The 26,504-nt window shown below is 41.3% G+C and overlaps 1 long non-coding RNA gene across 1 annotated transcript in view; it reads right to left on the bottom strand.

The window, feature by feature from the left end:
- The window catches only part of LOC109405234 (uncharacterized), a 332,453-nt gene extending 306,187 nt beyond the window's left edge, over positions 1-26,266 (bottom strand). The window contains exon 1 of the long non-coding RNA XR_009995702.1: positions 25,767-26,266. This is a non-coding gene — a long non-coding RNA (uncharacterized LOC109405234). The remainder of the gene's footprint in view (positions 1-25,766) is intronic.
- Between the last annotated feature and the right edge of the window lie 238 nt (positions 26,267-26,504).

Here is a 26,504-nt window from a genome sequence, read left to right as displayed (position 1 = left end):
CGGGTTTGTTCCATAATTTGTATATTAGGGAAAGGGATTGCCATATGTTTTTCCTCTCATTCCAGAAAGCGGGCAATGGTACCTAGGCTTCTGAGCCAGGACAAAAGGCGAAGAGCTTCAATAGAGTGGCATTTACATTCTTGGTATCGTCACTCCCAACGTTTTTGCTTGACATCCATAACACATAATATACGAAATGGTTGGCGAGAAGTCACCGTATGAAAACAATATTAAATGACGCTGCACAGATTTTATGATTTTATGAGTATTTGTAGACTTTACTAGAATAGACTGGCCATCCCGAATTCTAGTATTATCATTGTGATATCAAGTGTTCTACTGTTTCAGTTATTACTGCGGAAACTCCGAAGCGTCAGATGCAATAGGAGAGAAAATATGATTTATGAATAGGTTGTGGCCAATTGAAAAAAAAATTAACGACATCTTCCGTCGTTACATTCAATGCAGACTCTTTGGGTAAAAAATTGGTATTCTGTTAGCAAAAAATGTAATTGTTGCATGGGAGATGTAACACTAGCATGGGACAGAAAAAGACATTTCACTCCTGCACACTTTATGAGCTCCATTCTGGCCCCACATCAAATGTGAAAAGTTTCAGCTCGATCCGAAAAACTATAAACAGCAAAGACTTTTATACACTGTTCTCCAGTGCAACAGAAGAAATGGTTTAATGCATGAATGAGGTGTGGGCAATTTTAAAATTTAATTATCATTATCTCCTGTCGCTACAGTGAAAAGGCTTTCTAGGTATTCTGTCAACCAGGAATGCAATAGGGTAATTGTTCCCATCGTTGCGGTAGTACCTAATGTTGCGGTAATGGCAATTGAGCACTATTTCGACTGAAATGTTATCAAAAGGTATTTTTAATGGATGTATGGTGCCTAAATTGTGATATTGCACCATTTGTTTGCTTGAGATTTGCTCAAAAACTTATTAAAAAAAAATATTTTCCTTAATGTGTTCGCTGCTGTGTTCCTATTGTTGCGGTAGTGTTCCTAATGTTGCGGTATCCCATATGATTTCAATGGGATACCGCAACATTAGGAACAAATACCGCAACATTAGGAACAAATACCGCAACATTAGGAACACAATGTTCTTTCAGATAAAAACGAATAATATGCTCATAACAACCTCAAAGTGGCAATATTTCGTTATTTTCCCGTAGATAAAGGATATATTTTATTATTTTCAATTCAATCCATGTAAAAAGTTTGCTTGGGGCGATACAATTGTGGTTTAAGCATGAACCCAGTGCTTAACTCCTCCATGATCGGATCAATTACCCTAGTTGAATGCAAATAAATCAATTGGGAGACATAAGTCATCCACTTTTATTACATAAGGGTGAGGGTGCGCTGGTGAACGTGATGATGTAAGTTGCATACATGAATTCATCTTAATTTGATCTGAAAAAAAATATGCAAACTTTACCATAACCTGTAGATATAGGGTTTATAGACAGGAAGTCTAAACTTTAAAAAAATATATAGCTTCAATATTAATTTGAGTAAGCAGAGAAAAAAATAAATGTGCTATTTTGATCCATTTTCCTCTTCATAGAAATGATCGCATGTGCAGAGGTCGTCATTAGACGGTATCGTCCTACACTTGACTCTGCATATAGCTGAATCGATATGGTCACTACCTATGTACGTTTGATACTGTTACTGGTCGTTCAAAATACAAAGTTGTCAATTGGTTTCTTTGTCTGAACTCAGCTAGCGCTTCCAGAGATGGATTAAACTCGTACAAACCACCCACCTTAGTTAATCGATGCCGATTGCATGTTTGTCGTCTCCCTACAGCAAAAAAAATATTGGTTCCGATAAGGATCAGAAAAGTGAAAGTCCTGTACCATCGATGGCCACACCACACCGCTCCACGAGCTCTGCCTTGGAAGAAGGGAGAGGAAGGAATTCTTCTTGTCGCCTTTCTGGGTTAATGTTTCCAGTCATTGCACGAAAACACTGATTTTCCATAGAAGCCGAAACTTTAACGGGACTCTTTCCCTTGTCGTACCCTTTCGGGGGAACTCTCCCACACGCTGGCTTTTTGTGTCGCCCGGCGACAAACAAAAATATTACACTCCCGTCTCACCGTCTAATATTGTAGTTCTTTTTTTTTTTCGTTTGCCTTCTTTCACAAATGGTGGTGGTGGCATAAATCAATTTCATAAATTCCCTTTGTTGGAAGTCCATCCTGCTACGAGAGCGAGGGCATCCAGCAGGAGCAATATTTACACTCCTTTGGTGCGCCCAGGAGGATCGATTTTGGTTGTTGTGTTTCTTCGGCAGACGGAGGCCCTGACGTGGTCGTCGTTGCGTCTGTTTCGGGTTGGAAATATGAATTGGTGCAATAAAAAAGCGAGCAGAACTAATATTTGTTGAAAGTTTTGCTCAGGTCAATTCTCGCCGAAAGTGAGTGTGAAAGGGTTTCACTTTCGGTGCCATAAATTACTGGTCGTGCCGGGAAGGATTGCATTAGGTTCGATTGCCCAATGCTTTGGTTTTTCGTTTTACGTAATTTTATGGCCATGAAAACAATGAAATTCTCAAAATATGTATATTTGGAACCCAATCATGCACTATTACCAAATATGCAATGTTTGAGCCGCATATGTTGACGAATTGTCACAACATCTCGAAAAAATCTTCCGCTAACATCCTTATGGTCATACCTCAAGAAAACAGCATAATAAAAGTGATTCCAAAACACCAATTAACACTCCATAAAAAGATCACAGAGTTGTTAGAAACCCGCCAACTGGGGATATAATCTGACCGATTCCATAATTTGTGAATGGCGTTTTATGACGAGTCATATCTTTGACCGGGTCAGGAATCAGATGCACACATACACACGCACACCCACATGCATGGGCGACATAAGTGCTACTGTAGCAGCAACATCAGTATAGCCGAAGATGGCGAGACACGATGTCATAAAAAGTCGCTTTAAATTATCCTCCGCTCCAAGCATCCAATGTCGTATAAATGACGCTGGTAGCATCTACTAGCCGGAAGATAAGGAGAGCTGATCTTACCCGCTGGCGGTTATTTGTTTGTAGGACTTTTGTGGTAGGTTTTTATGATATGCTGTAAGTTTGTTACGAACTGTCACTTCACATGGCTTTGAATTACGAAAGTAATGATGCGAATCATCAAAAGATTGCAATACACTTAGGTTGAATATCCAGAATTCTTAGCAAAAAAACTATTCAAGCATATGAATTTGCTCTTCCAATACTGCGATCAATCTAGATATAAAGTAGAGTTTAATTTAAAAAAATTCATCCAAATGGAACCCTTTTATCTCAATTGTCAGTCTGATACCCAGCTTCTCGTTCCATTCCTTTCTTTATACAGTGACCCCCTCTGAATCACAAACAGACAGACAAAAATCAAACATTCCAAATTACCAGACTAGGATTTACACTCAGATGAAAATATTAATAATTCATCGGGAGATTTTCCGCCGCAACAAAAGGCATCTACCCTTTCAATCCCTCAAAGCAATTCCGACTTGATCCCCAAATGGAAAACATACCCCCGGATCTGCGAAACAAGCCAAAGCAAAAAAAACAACAGAACTACCATATGAATAGTAAATAGTCTCCAGCTCTGACTCGTTTTCTCCATCTTTCGGGTAACGAGAAAAACAACACCCGGTTCGTTAGCCACCCCAAAGGTTTGCGATTCGTTTTGTTCTTGCTTTGGCACGTTGATCAGCAATTTTCTGACCCTTCTGCATCCCCTTCTGCATCCTGCTCCTAAGTAAACAACCGACCGGGCGCGTAATCTCCCGAGGATAAATCCTTCCATCTATCTCCTAATGCCCCCTCTGACCACCCTTCCTAGCCCATTTCTAGTTCGTTACACGGTTTCTCTATCTAGCGGTTGCATGGTGCTGATGCTACCCTTGCCCTTGCCAATCTTCAAAAAATCCACCAGAAAGACTTTCACCCGGGACGGAAGGTACGCCGTGCATCGCGTCTGTCTGCTCACAATGATGGAAAAAGGATGATAACATCAGGTGACTATTTTGCCTTTTCGGTTGAAGTTGCAATCCCGCCTTGGGACCCAGCAGCACATCCGCTGCTGAAAAGTGAAGATTCGCAGTTTCATCAATTTTTTATGCGCTCCGCGTGTTCTCCCCTGCCGAAAAAACGCCACTACAGCAACTTGCCGTGCCTACCAACTTCCATCAGCAAGAAGCAAAGTAGTTTTTTCTGTCTATCCTAAGTCGACAAGAGCAACATTGGGCGCCCACCTACCCAAACCTAGCCAGCAGCGGTGACAGCGACAGGCAAAGACGAATGCTGCGGCGTTTATCTACACAGGAAGCAGGAGGATGATGGTCCGTGCAGAGGAAAGTTGCCGGAATTTGGACCGTTTTAGCCCGGAGTGAAATGAAGTCGAGCAAAAATTGACTTGTGAAAACCCGTAGCTCCCGACAAAGACCGCATCGCCAAGGTTTACGCTGGAACCGTCTCCCAGGGAAAATTTCCTATCGGTGTGAATGCGGTGGAAAATTAGTTTTTTTTTTCGCACAAGATTGAGAGGATTTGGTTTAGTTTAGTTACCTTGAAAGATTCCATCATTACGGGCATCTCACAGGGGTTACCAGCTTTCAGCCGTCATATGCATTCGGGAATTCGTAGAAGCGTTGCTTTCATCTTTCAAATCATCTCACGGTTTAGTTTGTGCTCCTGCATCGCGGAATAAAGCCTGTGTTGGATGCCTTGAGCCTCGGTAGAACTTCAGTGTTTCATGAGAACACGATACAAAAGTTTCCATTTTTTGAAACTCACGATTTTTCCAGGTTACGCTTCATTTTTCTCCCGGAATAGGCAGGACTGTCATTGCGCTTACGCTTGTAACGATCCATATTCTGCCGCATCACATGCTGTAGCATAACTGCCCAAGTTAAGTCCTTTCCAGATTTGTTCATATTTCTTGTCGAATCAATTATTGCATAGACAGCGTCGTCGTTGTTGATTGCGTGGGTGAGGTGATCCCATGGAGTTCGATCTCGTCGCAACCGTTTCTCGAGATTCTCCAGTGTTCGAACAGTTGCTCGCACCGAAGCCGTCATTGGTACCTACCGTACATAGTTCGGCACCAACATTTCAAAAGGGCGTAACTGCATTTACAACCAATGCTTTCTCACAAAGCTGTGGAGCGTATCCCATCCCTCTCGAGCAATCCCCTAGCACAAATAGAAAGATAAAATCCTCCTCTTTCGATTAGTGGATGTGAATTTCGGGAGATGAATGAAATACGACCCACAGCTCTGTGAGAAGGCATTGGTTGCAAAAGCAGTTACGCCCTTTTGAAATGTTGGTGCCGAGTTAATGGCATCGTGGCCTCGGTATCAGTCATACCTGACGTCGTGGCAACACATTTCACTGGAAATATCATTTTAATTTTCAGGGATGTTAGTTGGTATTTGGTGGACTACAATTTGATGCATTAAATTGAATCTTTTGAAAAACCTTCCTCCACTGGTTCCAATTCAGGGCCAACCAAGGGGCAACCACTTCCAGTGCCCCACAGTTTCATCGAGTACGACGCCTGTTACGGCCTCTCTCGGGTCCTCTACTGAATATTATCTTCACCTGTCGTTCTTCTGGCATCCATGCGACGTGGTCAGCCTATCGCAGCTTGTCGTATTTCATTAGCTGGGCAATACCAAAGTAACTAAAAGCTCAGATATGAGGGTAGTTTATGAGCTATGCAGCTTGTTGGACGTTGTTTTGTTGCTTTTAGCCTTTTTATTTTTAGATGATTTCTTAACGTGAAAGCCACATAAGGCATTCACATATGCTTCTTAACAGATTCTCACGAAAGTTTCTCGAAACGAATACAATCTTGTTGTTTGCTGGTACTGTGAATAACATCTGAATACTTGCTACAGAAGATCAGATCCTAAATACATTTGCACCGGATCCTCCTGCGTATTAGCTTGCTAACAGACCGCTACACCAAGCCGCCAAAAAATTGATACTTATTCAATTTCACCCGCTGACGACTTAATCATAACTGTGATGTGGTGGTAGAGCGTAGGGATCTTTCACAGTAGCTACCGGTACGAATCCGATGTGCACTATATTTACTTAATTTGAACATCGTACACGGGAATATAATCCTATTAAAACGAGTTATAATTTTGGGAAAAAAATGTGTGTGTTTTATGTTACGAAAATACACTATGAAAAAAGGTCATGATATCATGACTCATATTGCCGTAACGCAGCCTTCGTGTTACGTTTTAAAAACTGTTGATGGATGATGGCAAGTTAGATCATAGTACCATAAATCATGCACTCTGGAACAATGAACTTAGTTCATAAGAACATTAGCATAACTCCTGGTTCTAGTATGTATATATCATTTATGATTCATATTTTGTCATAAAACAGAGTCATAAAAACATGAAACATTCGCTTTGTAACGATGAACATAATTCAAGAAAACATAGGCATGTTTCACACTTCGAGAGATTATCATTTATGATTCATATTTCATCAAAGAGGATTCATTTACATTGTTTTGAATCGCGTGTTTCGGCTTTCAGCACCTTTCGAAACTATTGTTTCGTATGCACTTTAGACATTTAGAACAAGCAATTGAGTTTTTTCAAAATTTCTCACATATTTACAAATTTAAATTTGAAAAACTCAATTGCTTGTTCTAAATGTCTGAAGCGCATACGAAACAATAGTTTCGAAAGGTGCTGAAAGCCGAAACACGCGATTCAAAACAATGTAAATTAATCCACTTTGATGAAATATGAATCATAAATGATATTCTCTCGAAGTATGAAACATGCCTATGTTTTCTTGAATTATGTTCATCGTTACAAAGCGAATGCTTTATGTTTTTATGACTCTGTTTTATGACAAAATATGAATCATAAATGATATATACATACTAGGACCAGGAGTTATGCTAATGTTCTTATGGTTGAAAAGAAAATAACATTTTTATCTCTAAACGAAATCACCGCCGAACGCGTGGGACACAATGGCTGACATTGGACACGAATGCCAATTTTTTTGGTAAAGTGTCTTTAATAAAATATAATAATAATAATAATGGTTGAGATGAAACTATGATTTTTTGCATAGCATAGCATAGCATAGCCGACCGTACACATCCTGGGGTGGCTGTCAATAGAGAAGTTAAATGCGCCAGAAAAGTTGCCTGGGACTAGACAAGCCTTTCATTGAACGACCTCTTTGTTCGACACCTGGCCAGGTCCTTACGATCAGCGGGGATGGGGAGGAAATGTTGATTAGATATCTACTCAGAATATGTCCAAGAACTTGGGCCAGTTCATAGATATCTGGAGTTGGATGTGGATGGAGTTTATGGAATGCTTTCCTTGGCGAAAAAGCACATGACAAATTATTATAAATTTAGTTTAATAATTTACCTGGTTACCGCTGAAAGAGTAAATATTAGTAGTAAGTATAATGATTTAACTAAAGGTTGATTACAATACGATTGGATGATTGAATTCAACTGAAAACGTTTGGAAAACACTTGTTAAGGACTGTTCATTAAAGAAAGTGGACATCTGTTTACCAATAGTTTAGAGTCAAAACTAAACAAAAAATTGTGAATTTTTGCTCAGTGTGTAAAAACATTGTTCACTTCGGCAACACATTCAAAGAAAACGGAAAAAGTAAGAAATTTCGAGCGATAGGTCGTATTAGCTTAGCGACTAGCAGATAAATTCTGCACAAATGGTGTTCCAAAAAGTTGTCGTTTTGAGAATTGTGTACTAGTATCACTTCCGGTATCGCAATTTTTCAACGCTGAGCAGGGGACAGATGTGCTGGATGATGTAGGGTACATCAGAACAGAAAAATTTGGAAAAAGTTTTAGGTGTGGCAAGCCAATTGTTCATGCGGCTTAAACAGTACTTCGTATTTCACAACAGGAATCAGCGGTGAAAATAACATAAAGGAATGCATTAAAAACGACTTCTACCCATATATCGAAAACATACGGATCCACCATTGTTTTGGTCGGATCTGGCATCCGCTCATTACGTTTCTTCTACACTAGAGATGCTCAAGACGGAAAAAGTCGATTTTGTCGAAAAATGGCAAAATCCACAAAACTTCCCTGAACTGCGTCCTGTGAAAAGATACTGGACAATAATAAGGCGGCATCTCAAGAAAGATGGAAGAGAAGCAAGCTCTGTTGATTGCTTCAAGAAAATTTGGTCTGCGGCATAACGAAATGTTACGGAGAAAGTTGTGCAGAATCTAATGGAAGGTATCAAGAGGAAAGTCCAAGCGTTCTTCAGAAATGCGAAGTAAATGCTCAAACTCACGTGAATTCGGCCACATGTATGTTGATTGTATTAAATAAAAAATAAACCTATGAATTTGTTCGAAAATAAATATTTTCTATTGAAAAACAGGTGTCCACTTTCTTTAATGAACAGTCCTTATTGTGGGAAATCAGTCCACAGCTTCCGAGTGAAAGCCCCACAGCAAGTCGTATGATCGTCAGCCACATCCGTTCGGTCCGATGTCCAACCAAAGAAAAAGCGCCATGCGACCAGTACTGAATTCCTCACTGATAATTCGTTCACTTAATATCATGGTGATTCATTTTGACCGGCGCAAAACTGAGATCGACCGCGATCCGATAATTAAGACAAGAAGCAGTTATCACAACCCGATACGTATACACACGCGATGTAATCATTGTGGACCAAGTAATCTCGTCAGCCCGTTTGCAGTCAGCATACTCTTAAAAACATTTAGACAAAACACTCGGTTTACAACGGCTAACGCCCTCCGAAACATTCAACTTCCATCAAATCTATAATCCGGGTGGCGTAGGGCTAGCCGGATCATCAGCCAAATCGCGAAAAAATTACACTCGAAAATTTGCTGTCAAACGCAAAAACACCTGCACTCGCGGTCATCGTTTACTTCGATCTCCAGATGAAACTATGATTTTTAGCGGTACCAAAATCCGTTGCTTTGATTCATGATTTTATGACTAGGAGTCATGATTTTATTACTCAGAGTCATGTTTACAAGAATCAGAGCCATGATTTCATGATTCAGCGCTGTGGCTCCATGACTTAGCGTCATGATACATCTATATATATATAAAAATGAATTTGAAGTCCCTTTGAGGCAACAAAAGTCACGAACGGCTGAACCGATCAGGATGACTCTTTCATGGTTAGATTCGTATTCATGGTGGCTGTGTTTATATGTAAAAAAAAAGTTAGGAAAATGAACTAAAATGTAAGAAAATAGACAAAATGCTGATTTTTTATGACCTGGGAAGGAAATCAACATGATCGAAATGAAACCAATCTAGAGTGCGGTGACGTTATGAGCTCTACAGTTGTCAAACCACCACAAGACGGCAAGACAAAGTTTGCCGGGACAGCTAGTTGCTTATAAAATTTTTTCTTGTAAAATGACAATTTAGGCTTATTTAGAATAACAAGCTACTAGAACGGAACTTGAAAGTCTCGACCAAGTTTCGAGAAGCATTTCAAGTAACTTTAAGCCAACATGCTGACATGCTCTCCTAACTGTTGTTTCCAAGCAGTCCCAGAGAGTATTGAATGTGGACATCTTAGAATCAAAGAAGATGAAAAAATACGAAGAATAGCGTGAAGTGAGGTGGGAATCGGATTCAGGATAGCCTGTAGAAACGATTACTGTTCTGTGGCCATGTTGGTTAACGTACCCTGTCTAGTATTATGTGGATTTTTTTTTCGCATTTTTTTATATCTCTATTTGTTCATTGTCACAAAAATTTTAGGCTTCATGTACCGCTTTCAACCTGGTTAAGAGGCTAACAATGGCCCTTTGCTGGAACTGTGTGAAGTTATGTTCAGTGTGAGCGTCTTAAATAGCGTGAATCTTAAGATACTCCACGGGCCGTTGAGTAGCCTATAAATTCTCTTACGTACATCTGCCTCTTAAGTGGCCAGAAAGCTCCATTCGAAACTTCATCTGAACTATGTGGAACATGGAAACGCATTTTAGCAGATTAATTCTGTCCTTACAGTATCAGGTGCCAACATCCACATTCAGAAATCTGTAGCTTTGTCATAGCTCATCCGATTTAGATGAAATTACAGAAAACCTCAAATGAGTCGTAGTTTTGATATATTAAATTGAACCATGTAAGTTTTACGTAGTAAAACATGGGGTTCTTAGGGAAACCCAAAACTTTACAATAAATCAATTTACTTCAAATCTTCATTCCAGTTGGCACGGATCGTTTTGAAGGACCTTTTCCGGCAACGTAGCAGGCTAGAATCAGTTCCGGTAGGCACTTTCAATGGACACTTTCAAGATGTCTATCAATTTCTTCGTTCGTCGGTTCTCATCCAGAAGTTAATAGTCCCTGTGCCGGTGACAATTGATTGATTTGTCTTTATTAAAGAGCCCTTGACTGGCTCGTCTCTCCGGTGACAAATAAATGGGTCTCACTTCTTCCGGATACTCTGGTTCCAGTAGTGAAAATTTCAGAATGTTTAATTACTCCACCGTTCGACGGCTCAAAATAAATGATTTTTTATTCAGAAGATAAAAGGCACTGTGCCAATGCCAATAGTTCTGACCACTTCCACAATCGATTTCAGTAGGTCCCCGAATAGTCAAGTCAAAAGACACTGTGCCGGTGACCCGTAATTGATCCGACCACTTCCGGATACTCCGGAACCGGTTTTTAACTCCATCGCACGAGCTGTACATTCATGAATTTACAGAAGTTAATAGTCACTGCGCCGATGATTAACAATAGATCTGACCATTCCCGGGTACTACGGAATAAATTCCGGAATGATTAAGAAATTCTGGAAAAACACTTTCAGAATGTCTTGCAACTTGCAATAATGGATCTGCCCAGTTCCGGGGTACCCGGTACTGTGACGAGTATCGATCATCGTACGTTGGTTGGTATGTGACATACAGATTTGAAGCTGACCATCCTACAACTCGGCTGGACCGTTCGAAAGAGCCACCGATAGATGTTAAGCGAGCTAGTTTAGTGTTAACCCTCGAGCAGTCGCATTTTCTGCCATCCTCAGTGACACCACGCACACGCTGTGTACCACAAGCGAGCTTTTTTATGGTACGGTTAATGTTTTCTCGTTAATAAAGTTTTTGTTGTAAAGATCGTTGCGTTTAGTTATATCGTCGTGTTACAGTACAGTCTGAGAAATTCTGAGAGTGTTCTCTTTGAGACCTTACTGGTACCGGTTCCGGAGTAGCCGACACCGTCATCAAAAGTACAACACTACCTAAAAACTTCGCAGTTTTTCAAGGATCAAATAAGCCCGCGTCCTGGAAGGTTAAGGGCGTTTCGAAAGGTTTCGTTGGCGATTCAGTTGGATAACGGGGTTATGACCCATAACTATGATATGGGTGACCAGGGGACCTTTTTTCGGGGGGAGAATAAAGAAAGAGACGTTTCGGGGGTTCCAAAGCTTTTCAGAGATCTCAGGGCCATGTCAAGAGAGTCCCAATTCAGGCGGAAGTTCTAGAGGTTCTCAGGGGCATTTCAGGGGATTTTAGGATAATAACAGGAGATCGAAATCTCATGAGCGTTTCATGGGGGACCCAAGGGATTTCAGGAGGTTCCCTTTGAACGCCCCTGAAACCCCTTTGAACGTCTCATTGTACCTCCTGAAAACCTGAAATCCTGAAATGGAATTCAAAGAGGTCTCAGATAAACATGTAAAATTCTCCTAAGACCCCCAGGTACGAATCTGGAACCCGCTGGAACCGGCTGGAACACCTCTGATATCTCCCGCTGCCCTCTGAAACCCATTGGGATTTCCATCGGAAGCCCCATCGGACTCCCTTGAAATCCTCTGAGAACCCCTTGAAACTCCCCTGAGACCTCTAAGAATCCTCGGAAACCAGCTCGGACCACCTGAAACGCTCTGTAGTTTCCTAGTAACCCTCCGAAACCCTCTAGCATTTTCTTGAAACGTTCAAGAGATCTCCGGTACATCCTCTGAAACTCCCCTGTAACCCTCTGACACCCCTGAGGCGGAAAGTAAAGAGAAAATCGTGTTAAGTACTTCCACTAAGAATTTGCATCCTTTGAAAGATACGTATTTGGACCTCAATTGGTCGGCATTAAATCAGAGTGGACCACGCGATTTTTTGGGCAGGTAAAAATAAGCGAAGGAATTCAATAACTCTGAACTTTTCGATGTTATTTTGGTGCAGATGCTTCATTTCAAAATAGAATAATAGTTTTTCAAAAAATAATGCTCTTGATTTGATATCCTAAGCCTTTGCAGGACATTTTCCCAAAATCATTGAAAAACAGATGGTCCAGTCTGTCTTAACGCCGACCAATTGGTCTACTACAGTCAAGTACAAGACACTGAAAACGACCTTACAGTTGAGGTCGAAATATTTGTCAAAGGATGCAAATTCTTAGTAGAATTGAAGGGAACAGTACTTAACGCGCTTTTCTTTTTACTTACAGGTATTCCACTAACAAGGCCAGGTTCATCATCATCACCCCTGAGGCTACCTCTAACGCCCCTGAAACCCCATCGATCCCCCTTGAAGGCCTCTGAAAACCTCATGAAATGCCCTTGGGACCTCCTGAACCTGTTGGGACCGCCAGAAACACCTCTGAGATCTTCATATACGATCAATAGATCAAGTTCATCTAGTAACATTGAACCAGAAAGAAAAACAAGGATATATGAAAAATGACATAAAGACAGCAATTTCTGACCCAAACGACTTCTGGTAACCCTAGCAGAAAATGTAACAAAGAACAAATTTCAACTGAAAAAAGGTTTTGCAGAAAATGGAAAAGATAGACCCGCATTCCGGTACCACCGCACACCGCATCATCCTACACACCTCCGATGCGGTGATGCGATAGATGGAAGAAGTAACTCGCACAATCAGTAGCAGCAGCCAGCAGCTCAAATGCTTTTCTCGTCTGAAAGTTTTTCATCAGTTTGACGCACCGTCAACAACGATTGGAGTTTGAACCCAACTGCTACTCGCAACCAACTAGAGATATAGTACGGAGAAGGTACGGAGGAACTTCAATTACCATACACAGTGGTACGCCAAGCAAGAAACCGAGAGAGAGAACCACCGAAAATTGGATGGAAAGATGAACGAACGTTTTCATGAGAGCTGCTATAGTTTGTACTGGCTCCATGTCCCCAGGAGGGATCTGGGTCCGGGCTTCCATTTTCGGCAAGCTTAGGCGAGCAGAAACTTTGGCTAATCTTGATGCCAGCCACCCCCGGGTGCTACCGGACTTGCTATCGCAATTGCTATCCGCCCGCACCGTGTCGTGGCATTCCGTTCTAATAAGCCAAAGTGGAAATGCAAATTGGGAACGTGGTTTATTATGCAAGAATTTTGCGCGGTGGGTGGCGTTCTGGATTCTTGGGATTGACGGAGTACTTGGTGAGCTTTTGTTAGTGTGGAGTGAAGAAAAATGATTAATTGATCGGTTGGATGGCTTTACCACTATTGTATTAGTGAACGCATTCCATATTGACGTTGGATTGTTCATTATAAAAGCATTGAACCGGTGGTATCGAAGAATTCTTCAATTCTCAAAAAATTGCCAGTAACGTCATAAATAATTCAAACAGTGGCATGTGAGAATCAGCTCCGCTTCACCCATGTACACAATTATGTAGATGAATTATAAAAAAAATAATAAGCCCATTTAGTTATGAATTTGGAAAAGAAACACTTGCAAAGGCTTGGGTTTCAGGTCTCCTGCTTGATTGCACGGTGGAACGGGTAAGAATCACCGATAGCTGTGCCACTAACGAACGAAGACGACGACGACGCAGCAACCAACTCGAGACTGTTGTATAGGCAAGAACGACTAAATAATGATGATTGTTGGTTCTGTTTTTGACCTTTGATGGACAGAACAAAGATGGAGAGAACGGTAGCAAGTTTTCTCGCCATCAATTATAGATTATGAATGGCTTCGTTATTGAAATTTATGCCACCTCTTCTGGAGCAACGGGTACGAACGGAAGCGATGATCCAAGTTGAAGTGTTCATCGAATGTTTTCGTTATTCGAGTCTGATTCACTAGAATCGTGCATACGGTGCCAAAATTTAAGACCCACGTTATTCCATTATCTCTATGGCAATAAAGCAAACGACTCCTCCAATCATCGCACTTTCTGGTGACCTCACACCCAAAAAAAAGCAGAACTCAATTTCATCCTGCTGATTTTCCATCCTACGATGGCAGATAAATCAGACAAACATCGTTTTCTGTGGACCACGACACGTGATACGGTTGTATGGAACCGAATATCCCAGCGAAAGGAAGGATTATCACTGGAAACATTCTCCTCTCTCATTCCGTGTCCAACGCTACTCAATTTGAATATCAGGAACCCCAATATTTACGGCAACCGTATGGACAAGGCGCATCACCATCATGTGGGAGATACGGTCTGCGGTTAAGTGTAATTATGGCCTTCCTTTTCCGGACCGAAACGATGCCTGACTGTGACCAATTGCTGGCGGTGGGTGTGTTTCGTCGTATCTGCGTCGTATCGTCGTATTTGCGTCGTGCGATGATACCGAAGATGACGACAAACATTGCGATTCGCCCAATTTGGGTCGCCTTCTAAGTAAGCCAGAAATGCAAACACACTTAGGGCATTTTCGTTAATTATGCTCCCCCTAGCCTTCGGGCTGTTCGAGACTCAGGTTCCATTAGATCCATTCGACCGATGTCTTTCTTGAAATGATATTTTTACGGCCAATGATTGCGTATTGATTCGATTTTACTGCACTTAATCGCAATTCGCCACGTTCGCCATAACGACCGAACAAAGGAAATCAATTACCGATCACTTTCTTTGCCTCTCACCGGAGTGGGTTTGACCCATCCAGAAAATGCCAAGCGTTGTTGTTGCTGTAGTCCGGTCCGGTGGAGTTATTCCCACCAGAGACAGTAATGATTATAAGAAATATACTGCTGCATTCCATTTCTCTTTCCATTGATTGAACACGAGAAACCAGTTTCGAGCTCTACCGACCAGATGGAAACCTATTTCGAAGGAATTCCAAGCCCGGGCCACGTTCGCATGTCCAACAACACGGCACCTGTTTGTAATAGTATACCTTCGAAGAGTGAGAAAGTGAAAGAGGGCGAAAAAACCAAACTCGATCCTAAATTAGAAAATTATGCTGCTTCCTTATTCCAACCAACTAGCGCAACAATGGCCCATATCAAAGTCAAGTGCGCGAAGGTGCCGTTGGTCGTCGTAGCGGGCGGTACGTTTCGTAATCCCCTTGTGATTCTAACGCTGGCAATGGCTGACGATAACCGATCCGGTGATCCCTCGCACCAGCTGATGGCTGTTACGCACTTTTGGGAAGTCGTGCCTTGCATATTAACGACGGAAACCCTCTTTGTGGACGATGGAGAGCCGAACGGGAAAAGGCGATGTATTATTTAATACATCGGTATCATTTGGGAGCAAAATTGTTTTAATCAATTCGACCCTTTTCGTTGGTTCGTCTAGTAGGGAAGCGCTTTCCACCAAAAGTATGTAAATTAAGCCGCCAAAAGGCATCCATTTTTCACCAGATCTGGGGAGCGTCCCGCAAATAGGGTCGAAAATAAGGGTTAATTACTCGCAAGTGCACGGATCCTTGAATTTTCGCCTCAATTTTCAGCGAACAAGGGTGCCAAGAATCCTATTCCGCGTTTAATTAAAAATTGTTCCATCCCGGCTGAAAATGGATCCATCCATTCACCAGCGTTAGTCAGGTCGAAAGTATTTCCCTTCTTTCGTTTTAAAAAGGGACATATTTTCAGCTTTACGCTAGATTGCTTGCGGTTAATCCATTGAGCAACCAACCCACTATGCTATCTAGTTTTCCATTTCCGCGCACACGGATCCCATTCTGTACCCAGCCGTGCGAACTGGCCTTGATGGAAAAGTACCTCCACCGCATAAGGCAGAGGAGAATAACACAAAGCTGGTCAGTAACTTTTTGAAGAAAATCTTAATTTAGAACTTCAGTTGACTATCCTGACGATCAATGATAATTCCCACTTCGATTTTTAGACTAATTCGGGATTTTTACGTTCAGTCAAGGCAACGCTTTAAGGGTCTGCTTTATCTATCTAGAACAAACTCATGGAAACGCATGGTTGTTTATTATGTTCTAATATCGAAACCCTATGACTGTTAAAATATCAATTTTTACGATACAAATGGAATTGTTTATTAAGTTACGTATCTTCGTATTTGACGTAGAAGGTAGAACTCACCACAACAACCCAAGCGATGCATTTTGTAATCTTCTCCCCTAGCCAAGTAGACGGATGCGCTGTATCTCGTCTTGCAGTTCTCCACAAATGTGCTCTTTGCATGGGCAACCATCCAACCAACTAACGCGTGACGAGATAGAGCACAGCCCAAAAGCATCTCTTCACTTTCATTATTTGTACAAACACGGCAACGGCAACGACAACAGCAGAACCCTTGCACAAACTAGGACATTTCATCAGCAGAGCCGTCTCTGCTCCAACCCGGCTCCAAAAGCCTCCCACACGAGCAGAAGGCGCCGCACCGGGTGCCTGATGATGTATGCGCCCATCATCCCATCGTCGTCGTCGTCCTCTATAGTCACGACGACACGATAGAAGAACAGCATCCTCTGGCAGGCAGCGTCGTCGTTTCGGCACAAGAATGATGATAACTTTTCGGTTGTTACATCATGGAACAACTACGGGCGGCGAAAGCCCGGGCTCCAAAAGTTATTTCGCCTTTACCTACTTCTGTTGTTTTGTCGGCAAAATGAGAATCATGAGGCGCATCCTTCGAGGAGCTGTACCAACTAGCAGCAGCACCATAGCAGAATACAAAGATAAGAGCCCAAGGAAAAAACTTATCAACCAAAAAATTTCATCTTCACCATCATGGTCGTCGTCGCAAGGCTCCATTTGGGAGAAGGCAAAATGTAGTTTCTTTGTACGGATGAAAAGCAAACTGATGAGGAGGAAGAGGTCGACGTCAATGACGACGACGACGACGACAACGACGAGCATGAGCTTTTGTGTGAGGCTATGCAGCAACCAGCCAGCAGCGCCCAATAGTACCATCACGTGCAGATTCACCAACATTCCGTATTCCTCCATGCGCTTCACTGACGACGTTGTCAACCGTGTGCATAATGTGTGCGGTGTACCTAATTCCGTATGTTGACAAACTGGAGGCGGGGTTTCGTCGTCTTTTAGGAAAATCGATTCGACTTCTTGAGAGTAATATCAGGGTGGAAGCTACTTTCAAGCAAAACTGCGGTCGATTGGACCTAGAACTGAACTAAAACAGAACTAAAACAGAACAAGAACTGATCTACAACTGAAAGAACTGAAACAGAACTAAACTAGAATTGAAACAGAACTAAACTAGAATTGAACCATAATTAGTCTAGAACTGAATTAGAACTAAACTGGAACTGAACTGGAACTGGAACTGAACTGGAACTGTACTGGAACTGAACTAGAACTGAACTAGAACTGAACTAGAACTGAACTAGAACTGACCTAGAACTGAACTAGAACTGAACTAGAACTGAACTAGGACTGAACTAGAACTGATCAAGAATTGAAGTAGAACTGAACTAGAACTGAAGTAGAACTGAACTAGAACTGAACTAGAACTGAACTAGAACTGAACTAGAACTGAACTAGAACTGAACTAGAACTGAACTGAAACTGAACTAGAACTGAACTAGAACTGAACTAGAACTGAACTAGAACTGAACTAGAACTGAACTAGAACTGAACTAGAACTGAACTAGAACTGAACTAGAACTGAACTAGAACTGAACTAGAACTGAACTAGAACTGAACTAGAACTGAACTAGAACTGAACTAGAACTGAACTAGAACTGAACTAGAACTGAACTAGAACTGAACTAGAACTGAACTAGAACTGAACTAGAACTGAACTAGAACTGAACTAGAACTGAACTAGAACTGAACTAGAACTGAACTAGAACTGAACTAGAACTGAACTAGAACTGAACTAGAACTGAACTAGAACTGAACTAGAACTGAACTAGAACTGAACTAGAACTGAACTAGAACTGAACTAGAACTGAACTAGAACTGAACTAGAACTGAACTAGAACTGAACTAGAACTGAACTAGAACTGAACTATAACTGAAATAGAACTGAACTAGAACTGAACTAGAACTGAACTAGAACTGAACTAGAACTGAACTAGAACTGAACTAGAACTCAACTAGAACTCAACTAGAACTCATCTAGAACTGAACTAGAACTGAACTAGAACTGAACTAGAACTGAACTAGAACTGAACTAGAACTGAACTAGAACTGAACTAGAACTGAACTAGAACTGAACTAGAACTGAACTAAAACTGAACTAGAACTGAACTAGAACTGAACTAGAACTGAACTAGAACTGAACTAGAACTGAACTAGAACTGAACTAGAACTGAACTAGAACTGAACTAGAACTGAACTAGAACTGAACTAGAACTGAACTAGAACTGAACTAGAACTGAACTAGAACTGAACTAGAACTGAACTAGAACTGAACTAGAACTGAACTAGAACTGAACTAGAACTGAACTAGAACTGAACTAGAACTGAACTAGAACTGAACTAGAACTGAACTAGAACTGAACTAGAACTGAACTAGAACTGAACTAGAACTGAACTAGAACTGAACTAGAACTGAACTAGAACTGAACTAGAACTGAACTAGAACTGAACTAGAACTGAACTAGAACTGAACTAGAACTGAACTAGAACTGAACTAGAACTGAACTAGAACTGGACTAGAACTGAATTAGAACAGAAATAAAATTATTACTATTCTAATATCTCCCGCTTTTTTACAAGTACTTCTGCATCAACGAATTCTTCTAGGAATTTTCCCATAGCTTCAGTGATTCCAGCATGGATTCCAATAGGGATTTCACCAGACATTCTTTTGTAAAGTTCTCCTGGGATATCTTTGGAGTTTCCTCCAGTGATTGTTCCAGTGTTTTTTTTTTTTTTGAAGATTCCATCAGAATTTTTTTTAAAGATTTCCATAGAAATTCCACCAGAGATCCGTTTAGGCATTTCTGCAGGTTCTACTGAGATTTTTCAAGGATTTCTCCATATATTCCTTCAAGAGTTTTGCTAGAGATTGTTCCAATAATTCCATGTAGAATTATTGGAAGTATTCCTACATCTATTTCTCCCAGAAATTCTTTCAGTAAATTTTAGCAAAGACTATTCAAAAATAATCCTGGAATTCTTTAAAGATTTGGTACATACAAAAAATCCTGTTTATCCTAAGTTCTTTCAATAATTCGTCCAGATTTCACTGCAGACATGGATTCCTTCAGATTGTTTCCCAGGGATTCATCCAGGAATTCATTAAGAATTTCCTAAGAAATTCCTCATGGAACTGCTTCCGCGATTCTCAATGGGATTTCTTCAGGAATTCCTCCAGGAATTCCTCCAAGAAATCCTCCAGGGATTCACTCGGGAATTCTTTCTGCGATTCTCTCAAAAAAAAACGCTGCTGGTTATTTAAAATAAAACTATCCATGGAGTCCTGGAGGAATTCTTCTTGGGATTCCTGCTGGGGTCCTTCAGGAATTACTCCACGGATTCCCTCAGGGACTGCTAAAGGGATTCCTCCGGCAGCTCTTCCGCGAATTCTTCTTAGGATTCCTTCAGAATTTCTCCTAGAATATTTCTGCGAAGCCTTCAGTATTCTCTGCTGGGATTTCTTCAGAAACTTCTCCTGGGATTTCCTCAGAAATTCCTCCAGAGGTTGCTCCAGTAGTTCCTTCATGAATTCCTCTGGGAAATCTTGCAGAGACTCCTTTAAGAATTCCCGCAGGGATTCTCTCAGGAATTCCTCTAGTAATTCTTCTGGAGATTCTTCCAGGAATTTCTCCAGGGATTATTTCAGGAACCCTTCCTGGGATTCCTCCAGAAATTCCTTCAGTGATTCCTCCTGGAGTTGCTCCAGTGATTGTTTAAGAAATTCCTCTCGGAATTACTCCAGGAATTCCTCCAAAGCTCTAGGAATTCATTCAAACAACCTTCCATGAGTTCCTCCAAGGATTCCTCAAGAGATTACTCCAGAGATTACTCCCAGAAGTTATACAGGGATTCCTCCAGAAATACCTCTAGAGATTTCTTCAGGAATACCTGCAGGCATATCTCCAGGAATTCTTCCAGGTATTCCTCTAGGGAATCTTCAAGGGATTACACTAGGGATTCCCCTAGGAACAACTCCAGACATTAATCCAGGTATTCCTGCAGGCATTCCTCCAGACATTCCTCCAGACATTCCTCCAAGATGTCATCTAGGAATTCCTCCAGAAATAGCTCCGAAAATTCCTCCTCAGAAATTCTCCCAAGAACTTCTCCCGAAATTTATCCCAACATTCCTCCAAGAATAACTCCAGGAATTCCTTTAGAGATTCCTCACGAAATTCCTTCAGGGATTTCTACAGGAACTATCCAGGAACACCTATAAGACTTACTCCAGGTATTTCTCCAGGTATTCCTCCAAGCATTCTTCTTGGAGTTCTTCAAGGAGTTCCTCCAGGGATTCTTCTAGGAATTCCTCAAGGGATTTATCCAGGAATTCCTCAAGAGATTCTTCCAGAGATTCCTCCAGGAATGCCACAAAATATTTCTCTAGAAATTTTTCCAGGGATTCCTCCAGGAGCAGTGAATCAAAATTCAACTATCGCGCAACAATAATGACAATGTCGCAACCTGTATTTGTTGCGACAAACAAACCCATGCGACATAAGTTTGTCCCAACATCGTACCCCACGAGTTTAGAGATTTTTAAGCCTTGCATTGCGATTTTCGAACGGTAACTTCGAGCCGGTAAACACTGCAACTCTGGTGAAGCTCTATCATCAAACAGTTTCTACTTTGGGTTAGCAATAATTGATTATTCACGAGTTGAAAAGTACGCAATAAATTCAGCTTCTGTTTTGTCTGCAACAAAAAATTTCGATATCATGTCATTATCTGTTACCAGTAGGGATAAAGACATTCCTCCAAGAGTACCTCCAGGTATTCTTTTAAGAATTCCACCAGAGATTCTTCCAGGAATTCCTTCAAGGATTCTTCCAGAGGTTCCTCCAGGAATTTCTCTAGGCACTCCTCCGGGCATTTCTTCAGGAGTTACTCTAGACATTCCTCCAGGAATGTCTCCAGGAATTACTCCAGGAGTTACTCTAGGAATTCCTCCAGGCATTTCTTCAAGAATTCCTCCAGGAATGTCTCCAGGATTTCCTCCAGGAGTTGCTCCAGCAATTCCTCCTGTGATTCCAGGAATGTCTCCAGGAATTCCTCCAGGAGTTCCTCCAGGAATCACTCCAGGAGTTCCTCCAGGAATTACTCCAGGAGCTCCTCCAGGAATTCCTCCAGCCATTCTTTTAAGAATTCCTCCAGAGATTTTTCCAGGAATTTATCCAGGAATTGCTCCAGGGGTTTTTCCAGGAATTGGTCCAGGAATTCCTTAAAAGATTTCACTTGGAATTATTACAGGGATTTCTCCAAGAATTCCTCCAAGAATTACATCAGGAGTTCCTACAAAACTTCCTCCAGGAGTTCCTTCAGGCATTCTTTCAAGGATTTCTCCAGAGATTCCTCTGGGAATTCCTCCAGAAATATATCCAGAAATTTATCCAGGAATTCCTCCAGGAATTCCTCAAAGGATTTCTATTGGAATTCTTCCAGGGATTCCTCCAGGAATTTGTCTAGTTATTCCTGCAGGAATTTCTTCAGGAGTCACTCTAGACATTCCTTCAGACATCCCTCCATAAATTTCTCCAGGAATTTCTCCAGGAATTCCTCCAAGAATTCCTCCAGGAATTCATCCAGGCATTCTTTTGAGAATTCCTCCAGATATTCCTCCAGGGATTCCTCCAGGAATGTCTCCGGGAACTTCTCCAGGGATTCTTTCAGAGATTCCCCCAAGAATTGCTTCAGGGAACTCCACGAATTTCTCCAGGGATTCTTCCAGATATTCCTCCATGGATTCCTCCAGGAATTCCTCCCGAAATTCCTTCAGTAATTTCTTCACAAATTTCTTCAGGGCTTTCTTTAGAAACTTTTCCAGGGATTCCCCTAGCGATTTCTCCAGGAATTCCTACAGGAATTCATTCATGAAGCCCCTCGGGGATATTTCCAGGAATTGGTTCAGGGATTCACCCAGAAGCTTCTTCTGGGATTTCTCCAGGAATTCCTTAAGGTATTCTTTTATAAATTCCTGTAGGGATTAATACTCAATAAGAGCATATTTTGATATGGAGATCGAAAAGTGACATTACTTGATATAAAATGTAAAACTACAAAAAAAAAACAATATCAAGCAATTACTTCTGGAACATCATCATCATATCATATTTAGCTCTTGTTAGATCTAACCAATAGTAGCGAGCTATACGTTTGGTCTTCATATATCAAATTGTTTAGACGTTCCAGGAACATTTTTCAGATACTATTTCCAGATTGTCAATCTCTTATATCAATCAAACCAACATCAAGGCCATTACCCCTACTTGGGCAGTTTATCCAGGCATCCCCCTGGATTTCCTCCAGAAATTGTTCTAGGAATTCCTCAAGAAATTTCTTCAAAAATTTCTCTAAGGGTTATTCTTGGAATTTCTCTAGACATTCCTTTAGAAATTTTTCCGAGGATTGTTCCAGGAATTTATCCAGGATTATTCTAGGGATTCTACTCGAAATTCCTCCAGGTATAATTTCAGAAATTCCTTCAAGGATTCTTCCCAAAATTCCTCCAAGAATTCCTCCTGGAAATCCTCCAAGAATTTCTCCAGCGATTCTTCGAGTGTTTCATTCAGACTTTCCTGCAGGAATTCCTCCAGGGATTGCTCAGAGAATTCTCCTAGAAATAGTTACAGGAATTCCTCTAAAGATTGCTTCAGAAATTCCTCTCGGAATCTTTTCAAAAATTTATTCAGGAGCTTCTCCAGAAAATTCAGAAATCCTTCTATTATATTTTCCAGTGATGCACCTAAGAATTTTCCCAGGGTTACCTGAATTTTTTTAATTACTTCATGGGTTTCTAGAGGAATTTCTCCAGCCATTTGTATTGAAATTCATTTGAAAGTGCATTTTAGAGAAATGTATACAGGAGCTAGGAATTTCTCCAATAAGTCATCCAGGAATTCTTTCACAATTATCTCCAGATTTTTTTAAGGAGTTAATCCACGGCTTAGGTCAGGAATACATCCGCGAATTGCTTCAAGAATGGCCCTTGCAGCTCCTGCAAATGATGAAGGAAGACTTCAGAAATTCTTCCTGAGATTCTTTCAGGAATTTTGAGATTCTTTTTTGGTGCCAAGAAATTTTTCAAGAAAGTTATCCATTTATTCTGTCAAGTACTCCTTCAGAGCTTTCTGGAGAAGTTTTTTTTTCAGAGATGTTTTAAGGTTTTTCCTTTAGAAAGTCCTGCACAAGTTCATCCAAACATGTGTCAGAGGATTCCTTCAGAAATTCCTTCGGAAACGCCTCAAGGGTCCCCTACAACGATTGTGTTAGAACTTTTCCTAGGATTCCTTCAGAAATTTCACCGGGAATCTCCTTCCGAGTTTTGTGTAGGGATTTCTCCAAAAAAATCTCTTGGAATTTCTCCAAGAGTCCTTCAGCAATCTCACCTGCGGTTTCTTCAGGGATTCCCTTAGGAATTTTTACCACTTCAAAGATTCTTCAAAACAACACACATATCAAAAAAGTCACGGCAGTGCAGGTCATCCAAAGAAAACTCTTTTGGAATTCTCCCTGGGTTTCCTCTCGGAATGCACCAGAAATTCCTCCAGAAGTTCCTTCTCGAATTTCTCCATAGAATAATTTCCATTATGTTCTACTGGAGAAAATGTGAAAGGGAATCACGAAGAAAATTCTGAGTTCGTAATTTCCAAAAGAGTTTAATTAGCTATAATTTCTTATGGAAGTTTTGAAGATTTTACCAAAAAAATGAGCTCTAGAAAAAATAATGCACGAGTAAAGAAAATCCTTAATCTTCAAGTAAGAAATAGAAACAGTAATAGAAATAATTATTATTTGAATGATATTGACAATTTCAAAAACTAGTATGAATTTAAGAATATGTAATAACAAGCTACACTAGCTACAACCCTGTCCCGAAAAAACGTCACCACCATGTGCGACACAAACACGAGCCCCGGGAACGAACGGCACAAAACTAAATTATGATAAGATCGGTGCTCTATTTCTGATAGTATCCCATCGAGCACCCACACGGGTGGCGTACCAAATCTGACTTTTTCTTTCTTTTGCATAACCGCCTGCCTGCCTACGAGGCGAAGGTTTTCATCTGTTTTCTGCAATATGCGGAAGACAACATTTTGAAGCTGACGTGATTTCCCTACATTTTTTTTTTCGTTGTTGGTAGGAAGGAATACGCACTTTCCCGTTCATTGGAATCGGAACTTTCCCCGTGGTGTTATTTAGGGGCTTTCATGATGCGCAACCGGGAGACGTGCGTCACAGCATGTGGTACCTATATCAAACTACCGTTGTCGTCCGCCATGCTTCTACGGGGCATTTTTGTGATTTTTGGGACGTTGTGATGTTTTGTTTTGTGTGGGAGGGGGAGCACGCGACATGTCAAAAAGCGATGTCATTTGATAGTGAACGTTCCTCGGTCGGTCGGAGGTGTGATGTGATACACTCATCAGCATATAGATACCATGCGGCGGTGCCATTATTGAAACGGAACGAGATTCTCCTCTTTTTCTTCTTCTTTCAAGAGGGCGTAAGGAAAAAAGCATGTCATTGGACTATGAGTGGTTTTCATAAGATAATAAACAAATTACAATCAAGTTGAAGTGACATCTGTACGAGTTACAGGAAAAGCTATAAAAGATATCTTCCAGGCATTTCGACACTTTGTATACTTTGCAAACTTGTGTAATGTTTTAAAATTGTACGAAATCTGACACAACTCAGTTTTAAAGAAGTTTTGGGCGATATTTAGCATCGTTTGCCCACTGTCCGACGAAGGGATTCCACGAAAATGCATGGCACATAGAGCGCAATGGGACAACCCCCACGATTTTGTAATAGATAGGAATTTGTAACCGAAATTATGCAAATCTGAAGGTGCGATTCACGTGACTTGATTTGCATGTGATGAAGCAAACGTGCAGCACGTAAAAGCCACTTGACAGCCGTGGTCCAAAACCATTCGGGCCATTTATCAATCCTCACCAACCCATATAAACAGCTATATTTTATATGTATTTTGACGGGTTGCAAAAGCAGTAAAGACTAAACGCCAACCATGTAGCTCTCCGCCGCGCGACGACGACGAGGTATGTCTGACTAAAGGAATAAAAATAAAAACAGCGCGCATACAAATCTTTGGAAGTGCTCCACCATTGACCCAGTGGAGCTCTCTGGAGGCAGACTTGGGGACGGTTTGGAGGACCGTCTTTGGGGAGGGTTGTAAAAATGGTCGGCGAAATATTGTCACACACACCATTCGGGGATGAACTTCAAAGGAAGCTACGTGGGTGGGAGAAATCATGATAATGGGCAACATATTTCAAGATACATGAAACGGCACCTGACATTCGCAACACTGATAGCCCTTTTTATCCTAATTGGTACAGTCGCAAGCTAAATTATTGCATTTGACGGGTACTTACCTTCGCTTAAACGCTGCCGCCGGTTGTGTAAATGGCTTCAATAAAATCAGCTAACAAATTGACACTTGAATCTGGCGAATGGCACCTGCTTGGGGAAGATGACCCTTCTGCGCACGACTAGGATGCAAGCACTTGGACCTCACAGGGGAAACTGATCGCTAGATGCGAAAACTACCCAACGGCTCAAGATCTAACCGAGTTCTAGAGCAGCGCAATGTCGCACTGAACATTTGCGCGATTTGCAGCGAACGAACGCGCGAGAACGGTAATTGGAACAAAATTAATTAGCTGCGCGGGAAATTCAATGTGATGTGACTAATTTTCCAGAATAAGCTCCGCCGCAGGCCGTCGTCGTCGCTCGAGGGAGAATTGGAGCAAGTAAATTGATTCTCTAGTAAGCTCTGAGTTGGGTAATCGAGTTGGTTTTGCCTATTGGTTCCACTGATAACCAGATGATAAGTGTTAACACAATCGGTAGAGTAGCAAGTCATGAGTTAGTATATGCCTGGAACCCTGAACAGCTCCACATGGTGGGACCAATTTCACTTACCGTCGGCAAAATCGGATCTTCATCCCGTCGGCACTTTCGAGTTCCTACACGCATGCATGCATCAAATAAGATGTAAATTGGTACGTACCTTTTGCAACAGCAACTCCAATCATCGAACCCGGGGGCCATTACATCAACGCAGATCTGAAACGATAAAAATCGATAGTCCAGATCAGTCACGTTTTCCA

The sequence above is a fragment of the Aedes albopictus genome, chromosome 1 (genome assembly GCF_035046485.1).
Source record: "Aedes albopictus strain Foshan chromosome 1, AalbF5, whole genome shotgun sequence".
NCBI lineage: Eukaryota > Metazoa > Arthropoda > Insecta > Diptera > Culicidae > Aedes > Aedes albopictus.
Note: the sequence above shows the minus strand (reverse complement) of the source record. Positions and strands in the feature narration are given on the sequence as shown.